Below are 14,725 nucleotides of genomic sequence, written 5' to 3'. Positions count from 1 at the left end.
TAATCAAAAGGTAGAAGAAAACTCCTTCGAAGCCCAAGAGATGTGATAATGAAGAAAAACAGGAAAGAAGGCTCTGACCACCAAAGAATTACTCATTACAATTTCTCTTCCATCGAAGCCGTCGATCACAGCTGAGCTAATTGATTAAACTTTACTACAGCTGGACGTAGCAAGGCTGCAAGTGTTATCTTGAAGGGCCTTTCATCGTCATCTGAACTAGAGGTCATGGACAGGATGATCCATGCCCCAAGGCTCGTTGAGTCTTGGTTCATAGAAGAAGAAACCAACATCACCAAGATTATCCAATGACGGAAGCATTAATAAGCTAGTGTTGAGGCGAAACGGTTTTTCCTACCGTCTAAAGTAGTGAACTCCTGTTGTGATAAAATAACTTTATCTTGACGGGTATGCTATACCAGGGCCCTGTTTCATAATAAAGTACAAACTAATACTATTAGCCTTGTCGATTTAACTTAATACAATTACACTAACTTGTAGAATAGTAATTTGTACTTTTTAACTCCTGTAACATCACTAATAGTCATCCCTATTATGAAAAAAAATAAGTATTAGTGTAATTAACACGTTGTTTCTATACTTGTATTTTTAACTAATACTATTAGCTTTTATTATGAAACAGGGCCCTGGCGGGATCGTGTTGCTTTTACCTTGAATTCCACTATAAAAGTGATCAGGAAAAGTAAGAGGAATGTTATCGTGTTTTCGGATATGAATAGAAGAGACACATCAATAGAGAGAAAAATTAATACACAGTTTTTGTATTATAGAGAAAGTAAAGCGTGAAATGTTCTTTTAAAATATTTTTGAGGTTAAGTCTGTATACGTTATGTATAATAGAGGACGGAGAAACACTATGGAAGTGGACATCTAACTAAAATTTAAATTTTAAATTATAAGTACTGAAATGTTCCCAGTATGACGATTGTAACTAAATCTAAATTTAAAATTTTTGAAGAAAAAAAAACATTATTTGCCAATATCTATATACCCAATAATTAAAAATAAATAAATATTACAATAAAGCATTCGTTCACTCCTTAAAGAGCCCCAAGCTATACCCAATAGGTATCCAGTCCAAACGGAACCAATCTTTGAAAAGATAGTTGAAGGACCAATCTCTCACGTAACGTGCGAGTTGGAGCAGTGATAAGAATGGGGCCTACCTCTTTGGATTCCGTAACAGAACAAGGAGATATTCACGGCAAAGGTTACCGTTGCGGAACAAATCACTATTGCATTATTCAAAAAAGTCGAATGGTAACAAAAACCAGGCTGTACCAGTTAGCACGAATCGCATCACGCACGTGATTTTTCAACTTCCTGTCAATTCACTTCATAATTCGCATTAATTTATTTATTTTGTTTGTCTTTTCTTATTACTTTCACTAATATATATATGAAATATACACTAAAGTAAAGGATTAAGATCGTAAAAAATGTCTACGAGTTTTCAGTGGTAATAGAAGTTTTAAGGTCTCGCAACATGATTTCAATATGTATATGAATACCCTAACTAAAATTGGAACTATGCATGGAATGTTTGGGTAACTTTTTTCGAGAAAAATCAAATAATCAAATGTCCTATTTTATCTCTCCAGGTTTAAAAATTTAACTAAAATAGTTTTAACGATTTAGATTACATGGGTTAAATCAATGAACAATTAAATGGTTTTAAATAATAGTTAATACTAATGATGAATTCATAAACGGTACTAAAATAAAACGAATAACTCACGAAGGTGAGCATTTTCACCAACGTGGAAAGCTTAAAAAATTCGACATTAGTAACAAATTAGTTCATTAGCGGAAAAATGCAGGGAAAAATAAAATACACCAACGTTTCTAACGTCATGTGAACAAATTTAACATAGCCATGTTACACTTTTTCGTATTATACACTGTTTACAGTTTATAATTTGTTTTGTTTGATAATGAAACGTGATAAGAATAGCCTTAGAATTTAGAAAATTAAGGAATTAACTTACACCATTTACGGTAAGTAGTAATGGAAGTAGTAAATTTCGCTTACCTAAGTGTAGGTTTTGGTTAAGTGCAATTGCATTAAAATTCACCTCGGTTAAGTTGGAAGTTTTACTTGTGCTGTCTATGAATCTGGTTCTTTATTCAATTGAACAGTCAGACAGTCTTGAATATCGAATTTTCAAAATGTCTTCCTCGAAAGTATCTTGATGTGAGGGCTTAGTTTGTCATGGGGTCGATATATCAAGACGAAACTTAAAATGCTATATTTTTTAACTAAGTCTGTTGTATTCCATATAGCAGAGACACTCTAAATTACTCCTTAGGTAGAAACCTAACGTATTTATTTACTACAATTATTTACCTAATTTCCTAGTTTTAAATTAATACATTGTTTCATCTATATAATTTTACTTTCAGATACCTCAGAATGTAAATACAGTAATAAAAACAATTGTCGTCGTATATAATAAAGAAATTGTTCTTTACCCCGAATTGGTTTCCACTGAATGTGGATAATAAGTGAAAGTTACCGTACCAGGTTTTTTAAATAATTTTTTTCAAGTTTTGCATAAGGGACAATTAATTTTTATTAGATGAGAAAGTTATTTTCAGACAGGCATAAAATAGTACTGGGAATTCAGCGCTAAAATTGTTTTTAGTGATTATTGTGAACTATAAATTACTTAATTCTGGTTGTAAATTTTTGAGATATTTTTGATGATTCGTATTTGAAAATAATTTTACGTAAGTTACTTCGTTTTCTTTTCAATCGATTTTTTTTTTTCGATTTAAAGATATTTAGGACACGGTTAAATTTAAGGTCTGATTAGGAAAAAAATAGGCTGATAACCTTTTACATAACCCGCCCTTCTTACTGCCGTCTAACTACAGAAGGGCGTTCAACCTAAAAACAACGATATCGAAGCGATACAAACGCCTGGTAATTGAAATATTTTCCTAAAAATCCTATAACATAAACAATTCTAGAATATTCTTTAACAGTTCGTTTTTAATGTGTTGCCATGCTGCTAATTCCAACATCAATCAAACTATATTCCGTTCTGACGGGACGAGAGAAACCAGGTAAACAAAAACAAATAAACCGAGGATGCAGGAAATTTTCGGATGCTCTGGATACATACAATTTAAACCTTTTATGGAGCTTAATTAGTCTGTAATTATTGTTATGTTGGTGTGGTTCAAAGACGAACTAAGTGCTGCTGCATTTAGTTCGGCAGTGAATATGTTGCATAGTTTGTGGAGTTTAATTTTGAATGTTCAGTCATTTGTTACAAAGGATGATGCTGCTGATTGGTCTGATTTCGATCCGTCTGTATAGATTATAAAGCATTAGGGCATGTTTTGAATTAGTCGAGAAAAGTGCGCTTTATATTCAACTGATTCGGTGTTATTTTTCGAGTATTTGGACAGGCTTAGAATAGTTTTAGGACGTTGGAAGGTCCATGGTGGATGATTGTTTTCGGATTTGTCAATTGTTATTGTTTTGAGAAAAGCGATAGCCGAGGAGATTCTGCATCCATTTTCACTTAACAACTCTACACAATATGGGTATGTCAGTTACATTTATATGGGTTCCAACTCATGTAGGAATCGCAGGGAATGAACTAGCCAATCACGCTGCAAGAGAAGCACTCGCGCTTCGGGAACGGGGTAAAGCAATTTTAACTCCGTCAGAGATGAGCAGGCCTTTTGGAAAGGAAGTCAAAGATAAATGGCAATCTTTGTGGTACGAAAGCCCAATGAGCAAATTAAAAATTATTAAAAAGGATGTCAAGCCCTGGGGTACCTCCAGTCGCAAATGCCGTAGAGAGGGGGTTGTACTGACCAGGCTGAGAATAGGTCACACGAGGCTCACCCACTCCTATCTTATATCAAAAGAAACGCCTCCGAACTGCCAGTATTGCAACAACAATCTATCAATAAGCCATATTTTCCAACAATGCCCGTATTTCACACTACATCTCAATAGCATAGCACTAAACTAAGATATCTCAAAAACACTTGGAGACGACGATAAAACAATAGAATTAGTGTTCCAGTTTTTAAAATCACAACATTTACTGGCAAGGATATAATATTGAATGGAAGAAAAGAAAAAAAAATAATCAAATTAAAAAATAAATAAAATTAAACGAATATGAGCAAAATATAAATGGCATGGTGACCAATGAAGTTTGGCGCCACAAAACAAACAAACAATAAACTGAGGATTTAAAGGCATTTTCTCTTTGAAGGGAATATGCAACAAAGCTCAGTGTAGATAATTATGTTGAAATCGAGAGAACACAGGACAATACAAAGGAAAATATGAAAATCACTAAAGGACTTATGATTGAAAATCTGAATTTAATTTATATAGACCGACTTATCAATAGTTTATACATACATGTATGCACTAACATGAATATGACATATATTTATATATAATATCATCCATTTAAGTCTCGAATGCTCTTTATTAATTACGTTTCGGCCAACCTCGCCATCCTCAAAGACAATCTTTACTATAAATTTACACCTTACATCCTACTATTAAACTTTTTTGGTGGGCTATTATGCCCAGATCTAATCATTTTAGTTAAATTAACCTATTTTTCACTTTTTTATTTAATTTTAATTACAATTTATTTCACACTATTATCGCTCACTTATCAACGAGGTGTAAATTTATCGTTAAGATGAAGAGGTTAGCCAAAACGTTGAAAATTTAAAATATTAATAAAGATTATTTAAGACTTAAATTTAAATTGATTGATACAATTTATTTAATTTAAAAAAATTACATTTCTTTTATTGCCTATTAACAATTTACCTAGGCAAATAAATAATATTCTGTTTTATATAATCATTTAATTTTATAAATAATTCTTGTTACAAGCTGGTTTTTTAAACGTCATAGAATCAAGAATAATTTAATCATACATTTTACTATCGAACAAAGTAAAAAATGTATATTTAATTTTTCAATGTAATAATAATATTCAGAATTCGAAATTTCTAGTTCCATGTTGTCAAAGCTATCTATACAAATAATCTATTAGATTCCAAATGTCATTAAAGCAAATAAGATAGTTTGGGAATGTCTAGTCATGGGGCTCTCATTAGAGATAAAGTTTATCAATTCTATAGTTTTTATAGTTTAATTATAAGTGAGAACTATGAATTTTCTTAACAGAGTTATCAACCGCCTTTAAAAAGAAGCTGATTTATTTATATATCATGTTTCATTTTCAGAGGGAATCGTTAAAGGCAAGGCAGAAGGAAAACAAATAAAACAGCTTTCATACACTTAATTACACCCAGATCGCAATCTTGATTTTGAATTTTGATACAGTCGCCATTTTTATTCCTCCTAACTATACTTAGCAGACTAATAAATTTTGACTAATAATTAATTATACATATTTTTCATTAAAGTAATAAAAAATTAGGGTGAAATAACTGACTTTTTTCTCCTCTTGGGCTCTTGTACTATCTGTTCATTGAAGCATATCATTTCCTATCGACAGCAGTAATAAACTGTTTAATATTTCTTGAGGCAATTGTACTTCCTAGTAGATTCTTGATTAATTTTATTTTATTGTTCAAATCGTTAAAGAACCCCAGTTATGGAGTAAATATGCCACTCGACAGAGCTATTGTTTCCTCACTTTATAAAGAATGTCATGACTTCTCAAAACATACACCGTGATTGTGAACTCTGACGGCTCAACATTCTTTTAACAGGCTATTTTGTTGGTAGGAAAAATGGCCGAAATTATTCACTGCTTGGCCTACTAGTAATGCGAGCATAGTGTAGCATGTAGTGTAAAGATGGCGCAGCCAAGTGTAACAGACGGATTAAGCCAGCGTGGAGCTTGTAGAAAATATTTCCTGGAAGGCCTCTTATATGTAATCATTAACAACATTATTAATTGTTTAGAAAGATCTTCTGCATCAAGATAGTCAAACTGCCGAAGTAATTACAATAAGCAATTACAATAGCACGCTTCGATATTTTTAGTTAAAGGAAACACATTATCAATTACAATAGCAAACGATTTTCAAATTTTCGTTGGAGTGTTTGACTTTCTACAACTACATAAGAGTAAGAGTCACGGAAATCTTTCCACTTAGTATTCCGCTTACGTGGTCTTGAAGGTTGCAGCTGGTACTCTTTAGTCAGTCAGGATTTATCCTATCTGAAAATATAGGCCGCAAACTCGAGTAACGATTCCTAAATTTAAATCTTGAGCGATTAACAGTAAAGAAGCGCTTGATGCTTGTATGCGTCCTGGAAAAAATAATAAAGTAAAAAATATCCGTTAAAAAATAAATATAAATAAATAAAAAATTCCCGTTTCCAGCCCATCAATCCCTGAAAGTAGTCCGCCCACATTATCTTTTGATCCATGTTATTTGATATGGCATAGAAGACTTTAGATATTATTAAAACCACTTAATAGTTCCTTTTTCGCTTCAAATCGGAGACCTCCCAATTTTTTTATTTCGAAGAAAATTAAATAAAAAAATTAAAATCTGTACTACTACAACCCATGAGCGGTAAGGGGTTCAGTACTTTGTAAGAAAGTACTGTTAGTAGTGCAAGGAGGTCATTTGGGCAAAATCGGCTCGACTGCCAGATTTTTACCATATTAGGGTACCCAATTTATGGAGCTGGGTGGACCCCAGAAGAACTTCAGAACCAACAGGGTTGACTCACGGCTCTTCGCCATCAAGTCCTTTTGCGTAAAGCTCCATTGATAGATTTTAAGGGAAAATAATGGATTGAGAGTTACAACAAAATTTTAAAAAATCTTTATTTCTATAAGACAATCCACAGTGCACTAAAAAATAGTAACAATATTAAATAAAAATCTATGAAATGAAATTTGAACAAATATTTGCTAAAACTATTATCTCGAATTGAAAATAATATTGTTACAATATTATTGGGCTGTAAAATAAGTACGTAGCTTTTTTGCTGGTGATGTCAATAAAAACTTCAGATACTTGTAAATATTTTTAATCAATTATATCTGACCCATTATGATCTATTACATGTTGCCATCTTTAATTTTTTAATTCCGTCCTCCCAGAACTTCTCAGATCTTTGAGCAATGAACTCCTCTATGTACGTTTTGCAGTCCTCGAGCGAATTAAAGTGTTTCCCGTTAAGAGAGTTTTGAAGGGCCAGAAATAAGTGAAAATCTGTTGGGGCAAGGTCTTGTGAATAGGGTGGATGGGGGATCACACCCCAGCTAAACTGCAATAATTTCTGCCGGGTCTACAAAGACACCCGAGGACGGGCGTTATCGTGATGGAAAACTATGCCATTGCGATTAGCCAACACTGAACGCTTTTGCTCATCCGCTGCCTTTAGTTGTTCCAACTGGGCACAGTTCTGCGATATCCCATGTCGTAGAGTGAGCGCTTTGCGTTTTTCAAGTCAAAATTTCCGGATCTGAACCTAACAAACCACTTAGGGGCGGTGCTTTCTTCTAAGATATCATCTCCAAACTTAGTTATATTTTGTTAAACGTCTATGCAGCGGATTTTCCTTTTCGGAAATAAAAAATCATAAAATGACGAAAATGAATTTTCTTTCTCTTCCATTTTGAGCAATCAAAATACCACTTAAAGATAAGGAATCTCGGTTGAAACTGATGCATAAAACCACCTTAACTAATCCTTTTTTAGAACATGATTTTATAAAAACAGAGAGGATTAAATTGAAATATTAAAAAACGCTACGAACTTATTTTACAACCCAATATAACAATATAGTGGATCGGAAAATAGATTAATATTCATAATCGGAATTTCAATGTCAATGAAAGGTACGGGAAAACTTGCAAACGTACTAATGTGGAGAACTTATTATAAACTTTAACACTAATGTGAAATTGTGTTGTGAAAATTACAGAATTTTCTTTCGCCATTCTATTGCGGTCTGTATTGTAACCTTTGCTTTCTTTTTTTTTATTATTACAGTGCAGAAAACCAGCAGGCCGTTTTACATGTGTATTTATGCTTTAACACGCTGCCGGTGAATATCCGTAGAATAACAGTTGGAAACCCGGTTTCTAGATCAGTCCGGACATAGACATTAAAAAAAAAAACCGTTTTATCCACACCCTCATTTGCATGCTAAGATATCGGTAAAGCTTATCAAATTGCCATTTTACAGTTTCGTAATAAGATGACTTCATTCACACTTTGGAAGCAATTCACTTTCGTTCATCGAATTTGCTTCCTGCCGTAAGCGAGTTTATTGGCCATATATTGCATTACGTTTAAAATTTTAAACTATATGAGCAATGATAAAAATTACCTACAACCCAACTAATTTTAAATGAAACAATGGGTACTAAATTATTGTGATGGTTTCGTTTGATATTAAGGAAGAAAGTCGCTTTATTCGTTAATTTCTCTTTAGGTGCTGAAATTGTGCATACTCGTTTATTTTAAAAACTGGTTACATCAGTATAAAATATAATATAACAATTAAAATACTGTAGAAGTACTGAGATTCGTAAATCTTTAATTCCTCTCTTTGCCTTGATCGGAAGAGATTACATATGTTACAAGAAATCTCCAAGTTTTTGTTTCATCCTCTCTTCATTGCATAATTATTATTATTGTTTTGTTTTTTTGTAATTTTTCAATTCTCAGACTAGTTTCAAAGGAAAAAAAATTAACATGAAGAGTCCGGATCTCCATGAGTTACCCCAATTAACCTGACGAAGCCCTGCAAAATGGGGCGAAATGTGGTTAACAATAAATAGTTTTCGTTTACTATTTAGATACCTTTATTTACCGCCACCTGGACTATCTTCCTACAATCTATTTCATACGGTCAACTATCTTCTTACAATAATAATAATAAAATTAAATTTATATTTTTTTTTTAACGTTTCAGGAAGTCTCCATCTACAGCATTAAATGAGCCTTAATATACTCCAAACTTGACTTATCCCTCTATCTCAAACAGTAACCTGATTAACCGATCACTTTGCAGTTTCTACCTCCTTGAACCTGAAACATATTTAACACATAGGCTAAAGTTAAGGCACATCAAAGTAAAGGTAAGCAAACCCCTCACTTTCAAGGCAAACGAACTCTACCCATTCCGCAAAAACTCCCCCAATAATGATTTGTACCACATCCTCCCACGCTGTCCAACCTTTAAAGGTTATATTCTAATTAAATTATATTATATTTAATTTAAAATAAACAATATATCTTAAAGACACCCATATCCGTATCTCGAGACCTACAAAACATCCAAGATATATTGAACATTGACTCTACGTTTATACTTGTAACAGTATAAAATAATTTTTACTTTGTAAGTGGCATGTAACTAGTTTTCGAAGCCTAATTAATCATTGTAATTATATTATTTTTTAGTTGATTTAAAATAATTCTGATTATTATTAAGTTTACTGTAATGCGATAAATCTTATTACATTAATATATTTGTATTATCCAGTATGTTTTATTTTTTGTCTTTCACTGGGCACATTACCTAATAAAGAGAAGAACATAGTATCGCTGAAACGTCCTAAAAAATTCAAATGAACTTTGCAACACCCAATCGGAAGTTAAACGTTTCCGTAGCAACACGTAACTTTTAACGTGAGTGGAGTTATATAATCCTATAAGGAACAAAGTGACCCACTTTAACTGTACGAGATGTTATTTATTATATATATTATATATTATTTGTTATGTTATAGTTATATTCTTTTCAGCCAACTATTATCCTCTCCGGGGACTTTTTAGGGATTTTTCTTTTTCCTCTCTGACGGTAGAGCCTAGGGATTAGTCTCTGATTTCGTGTATTTAGAAAATGTAGTCAAGATGATGTTTTGATTATGTCATATTTCAATTCTTATCTTCTTAATTGTGTACATAAGTACCTAACGGGCCTTTTGTCCAAGGAGAGTTGATCGCTGCAGGAAAACAAAGCTTCCTGAAACAAGACAAAATTTATTAATATTAGTTATCCGAAAAAATGGCAAAAATCATAAAAAGTGGTGTTTATTTTGTTCTTTCTTTTTCTTTAAAGAACACATTTTTTTGGCGTTAATGTTGCCCGACCATACAAAAACCATATGTGCATTTAACACTAATGTCTTATAATTCCCCCTGTTAGCAGAGTGAGAAGACAATCTCAATCCAGTGGATTCTCGATATGTGGGCTAATTAAAGATAATTTCTTTATTTAAGAAAAGAAATTCTATAAGCTTTGTTAGTAAAATAATTATTAATTCATCCATGCACACCTGACGGATATTGAGTTCATGTACTGATAGAAATCCCTGATTCTTGTTCAGGTGTTCTTAGGAAACAGTATGAAACAGCCAATTGCATCGGGAATTACAAATAGAGGTTTACATCAAAAAAAGGTTCATGATATTCCACTCCCAGTTTCCTACAGTTAAAGGAGCAGTGACCAACAACTTGGAAAACCCAACCACAACCCGAAGACTGAAGCCCAGGCTGCTATAAGAACATCCTGTTATAAATTCTATATTTATCAGTTCTGTTATTGTCACTCTAAAATTTTATTTTATCTTAATTTCTTTTTTTCTCTTCATCTTTTTCTTAAATTCATTTTTTCCTCCATTAAAAATCAAATATTTATTTTGTTAAATCCATAAATGTCATTGTTTTTGTTATTAACTTTACTTCTATCTTTTATTAAGAATTATTATTTTAACCTATTTATTTTATCTTAACTTTTCTTATTTATAACATTGTATATAGTTAGGGGTGTCTTTTGTATGAGACAATACCCCCCTCCTCGCCCGCCCATAATCAATTCTTTTAAAAAAATGTACCACTTACATTAACCATGTAAGCCCCACCAGGCCGATCTGGTATCAAATAAATAAATAAATTAGGAAAAACTATGGTCAGTATTGTGATTTATTCATTTTAGAGTCAAAAGAATCCAGGGAATCAGGTAGTCTACAGTTACCATCCTGTTATGGCCTAACTGATTTTTTGTTCAGAGAAAGTTTACTGCTCAACCAGAATTTGAACTTGGTTGGATCACCGTAGAAAGTTATGATGTGAAATTTATCTCAACTATATCGTATCCTAAAATAAATATTGAAATTTTTATAAATTAAAATAAAAAACTTTGTTGCCATAACTATTTTTTTAGTTTTTCCTCAGAATCAATAATTCAACATACCCTATCGTTATATGGATACTATATCGTGATAATGGATAATTTAACGATATCTAAATAATCAAACAAATTATCTTATCTATATTAAATTTACTTAGTGCTTGAACCTAAGTAAAGATTAAATCTAATGAATGATTTTACAAAAGTAATAAGGAATTATGAGTATGTCATTTGGTCTAATTTTAACTTCTCTCACCTAATTCGAAAGTCACGTATAAGGAGTGGGGGGGGGAGGAGAGGGAAAGATAGTGGATTAAACTTTCTTCACATTTTTTTGTTTTGTTCTCTTTAACAAAATATTTTGGGTATTGAATACGAACTAATTTAAGTGAATAATGTATTTTCAGAAATATATTACACTAAAAAGTTTTAATTTACTCATCTAATCTATCTGCATTCAGTTTAAAATTATAAAAAGAATGCATGAATGCTTGTATTTTTCCATAATATAATTTGTTTGTATTTTTTTTTAATGAAATATGATTTGAAATGAATAAATTATATCGAACAAAATTTATTTTTTAATAAAAACAACCTACGCACCTGTACAGATTATAAATAAATTGATCGAATCCAGGGAGTATAAAATTTGTGATTCTTTTTTCTATTACTTGATAAATAAATAAATGTATTAATATATTGTATATTAATTTTTTGTTTGAGAGCAAGTACCTAAATTAAAACAAAAATCTTACTTAAATTGAATCTAAAATGTATAATTATCAATACAATGGACCAATATTCTATTGATCTATTTCTCTCACTATCTTTATTCTTCTCTAGCCGTACAGACTCAGACCATCATCAAGAAGACTCTTATAGGTGTACTCAAATTGAAATAAACATATCTTCATATACATATATATATCATAAGTTTTTATTTCATTCTATTTGCTACTTAATATATGAGTCGAAATGTTGAGCTTTTACTTTTAGGGACTCCGGATTAACCGGTCTTTTGCGGGTTTAAGCGGGGTTTTGCCGTACTTTAAGAAATTATATTGTTTGTTATAGTTTCCAAATTCACTAATTGAAGATTAAAATCTTAATTGATCTAATACTGACAGTATTATATTTGTCAATGTTCTTGAAATTTCTTGATAAATAAATACCTATATTTATTCATCGATAAATATAAATAAAGTTAACTGATTATGTATGGAAATAAAAGCAAAAATCATATAAATATTTTCTCTGAAAACACTAATCAATAAAAAGATAATTACAATTAACTTTGTGACAACAATTAAAATCTGAAAGATATTCTGTACACTTATGAATTTATTCATAATAAAATAAACTTATATTCCAAATTATATCGTATATAAATTAAGTTAAACTTCATTTTAATGTTTACCGAATTATTATTTAATATTTAAATGATATTGTTGGCCATAGTTTACAAACTCACTAAATGAAGATTAAAACAGATCTAGCTGCATTAATTAAAAATTTAATTGATTAAATACAGACAGTATTATATTTGTCAATGCTCTTGAAATTTCTTGGTAAATAAACATCTGAATTTATTTATCAAGAAATATTAAGAAGTCTAACAGATTTTATACTGAACTTAAAAAATTGAATACCAGCCTTCATAATAGGAATATAAAATCATTTAATACATTATCAAGAAATTTCAAGAGCATTGACAAATATTATTGTACAAGAGCCGGGAAGAAAAAAAGGCAGTTATCTCACCCCAAGTTTTCATTACTTTAATGAAAACTATGTATAATTACTAGTCAAAACTGACGAGACTGCCAAGTATAGGTAGGAGGAATAAAAAATGGCGGCGGTTCAAAACCTTAAAAAAACATTAATTTTTCATTCGGAGCTCTCTATCTTTACAACTACCAACAACACTAGAAAATCTAAGAGAACATTAATTAAACAAGAGTAAATTTACTGAAATATTAGCCCTAAAAGAGCTATTTACGTCCAATAGTTCACGAGATATAGCTTTTTAAAAAGTAACATGTCTTAAAAATCTGCTGAAAGATTAGTAATAAGTTAATTTATTTTGAGAAATCTATATCTCGGGAACTATGTGACGTAAGATGTCTATTAGCAATCAAATTAAAGGTAGTTTAATGTACTATAAAGTAGTTTATGACCTTTACCTTCGTAGGAATAGTAGTTTTCATGATATTTGCTCAAATAAATTGATTTATAGGTCTTCGGACAGTAAATTTGATTTATGAAAAACTTGTTTTCAGAAACCATTAGACGTACAGATGTCTGCCAGCACTCAAATTAAAGCTAGTTAAATTTACTATAAAATATTAATTAATGTTTATCTTTGTAGTATTAGTTTTTATGATATTTGACGAAATAAACTAACAAAATGTTAATTTCTAGTTGTTCTTAATAAAATATTGGGTTTTTGAAAAAATATATCACTAGGCCCATAAGACGCACATATGCCTGCAAACATTTAAAATAAGGAAAATTTAACTTACTATAAAGTAGTTTATGAAACTTATCATCATAGAGGTAGAAGTTCTTACGATATTCACATATGAATATAAATTTAGCAAATGGAAATTTGTCCAAACGACTATAAATCAATTTATTTTAGCAAATTTCATGAAAACTACTACTTCTATGAAAATAAACGTTATTATTATACTACTATATAGTACATTAAACTAGCTTTGAGTACTAATAGATATATGTACGTCTCATAGTTCCTGAGATATATATTTCTCAAAAATAAATTAACTAACTACTGATTTAATTTTTATGAAATGTTGCTTTTTAAAAAGCTATATCCCGAGAACTATTTGGACGTAAATAGCTAATTAGGGCTAATATTTCGGCAAATTTACTCTTCTTTAAATATAATGCTCTTTTAGATTTTCTAGTGTTGTTGGTAGTTTTTAAGATATAGGGCTCCGAATAAAAATTAGTGTTTTTTTAAGGTTTTGAAACAGCCGCTATTTTTTATTCCCTCTACCTATACTTGGCAGACTCATCAATTTTGACAAGTAATTATACCTAGTATTCAATTAAGTAATCAAAAATTGGGGTGAAATAACTGCATTTTTTCTCCTCTTGGGCTCTTGTTCTATTATACTGTCTGCATTTGATCAATTAAATTTTTAAACAATATAGTTATGTCTGTATTAATCTTCAGTTAGTGGATCAGGAAACGATATGAACAAGTACAGAAGCCCAGCTCATTTCTCCTAGTCGGGATCTAAACATCCTAGGTTAAGATGGAGATACTAGTTAATCCGGGGTCTGTACAAGGAAAAAGCTCTAATATTAATTCCACTCATATATTAGGAAAAAATTAGTATGAAATGAAAATGTATTATGTAAATGATACATTAATATATAATGGGGATATGTTTATTGAACCAATTTGAAATAAAAATTTTAATAGATACATGATTTAATAATTCGGTTGAGGATGCTATTGACGGATTCTCTAGTTTAAAACAGTAACGCCGATCTAAAATAAAATTTTAATGATAAAATCGTAAATAATTCTAATAATATTATGCGTTT

At 30.8% G+C, this 14,725-nt stretch overlaps 1 long non-coding RNA gene across 1 annotated transcript in view; it reads right to left on the bottom strand.

Annotated features, from left to right (window-relative positions):
* Positions 1 to 7,690: 7,690 nt before the first annotated feature.
* The window catches only part of LOC106684159 (uncharacterized), a 24,184-nt gene continuing 17,149 nt past the window's right edge, over positions 7,691 to 14,725 (bottom strand). Inside the window, exon 3 of the long non-coding RNA XR_001343654.2 lies at positions 7,691 to 9,982. This is a non-coding gene — a long non-coding RNA (uncharacterized lncRNA). The remainder of the gene's footprint in view (positions 9,983 to 14,725) is intronic.

The sequence above is a fragment of the Halyomorpha halys genome, unplaced genomic scaffold (assembly GCF_000696795.3).
Source record: "Halyomorpha halys isolate HHAL.00 unplaced genomic scaffold, Hhal_1.1 Scaffold548.1, whole genome shotgun sequence".
Classification (NCBI taxonomy): Eukaryota; Metazoa; Arthropoda; class Insecta; order Hemiptera; family Pentatomidae; genus Halyomorpha; species Halyomorpha halys.
This window is presented reverse-complemented; position numbering and strand designations above follow the sequence as displayed.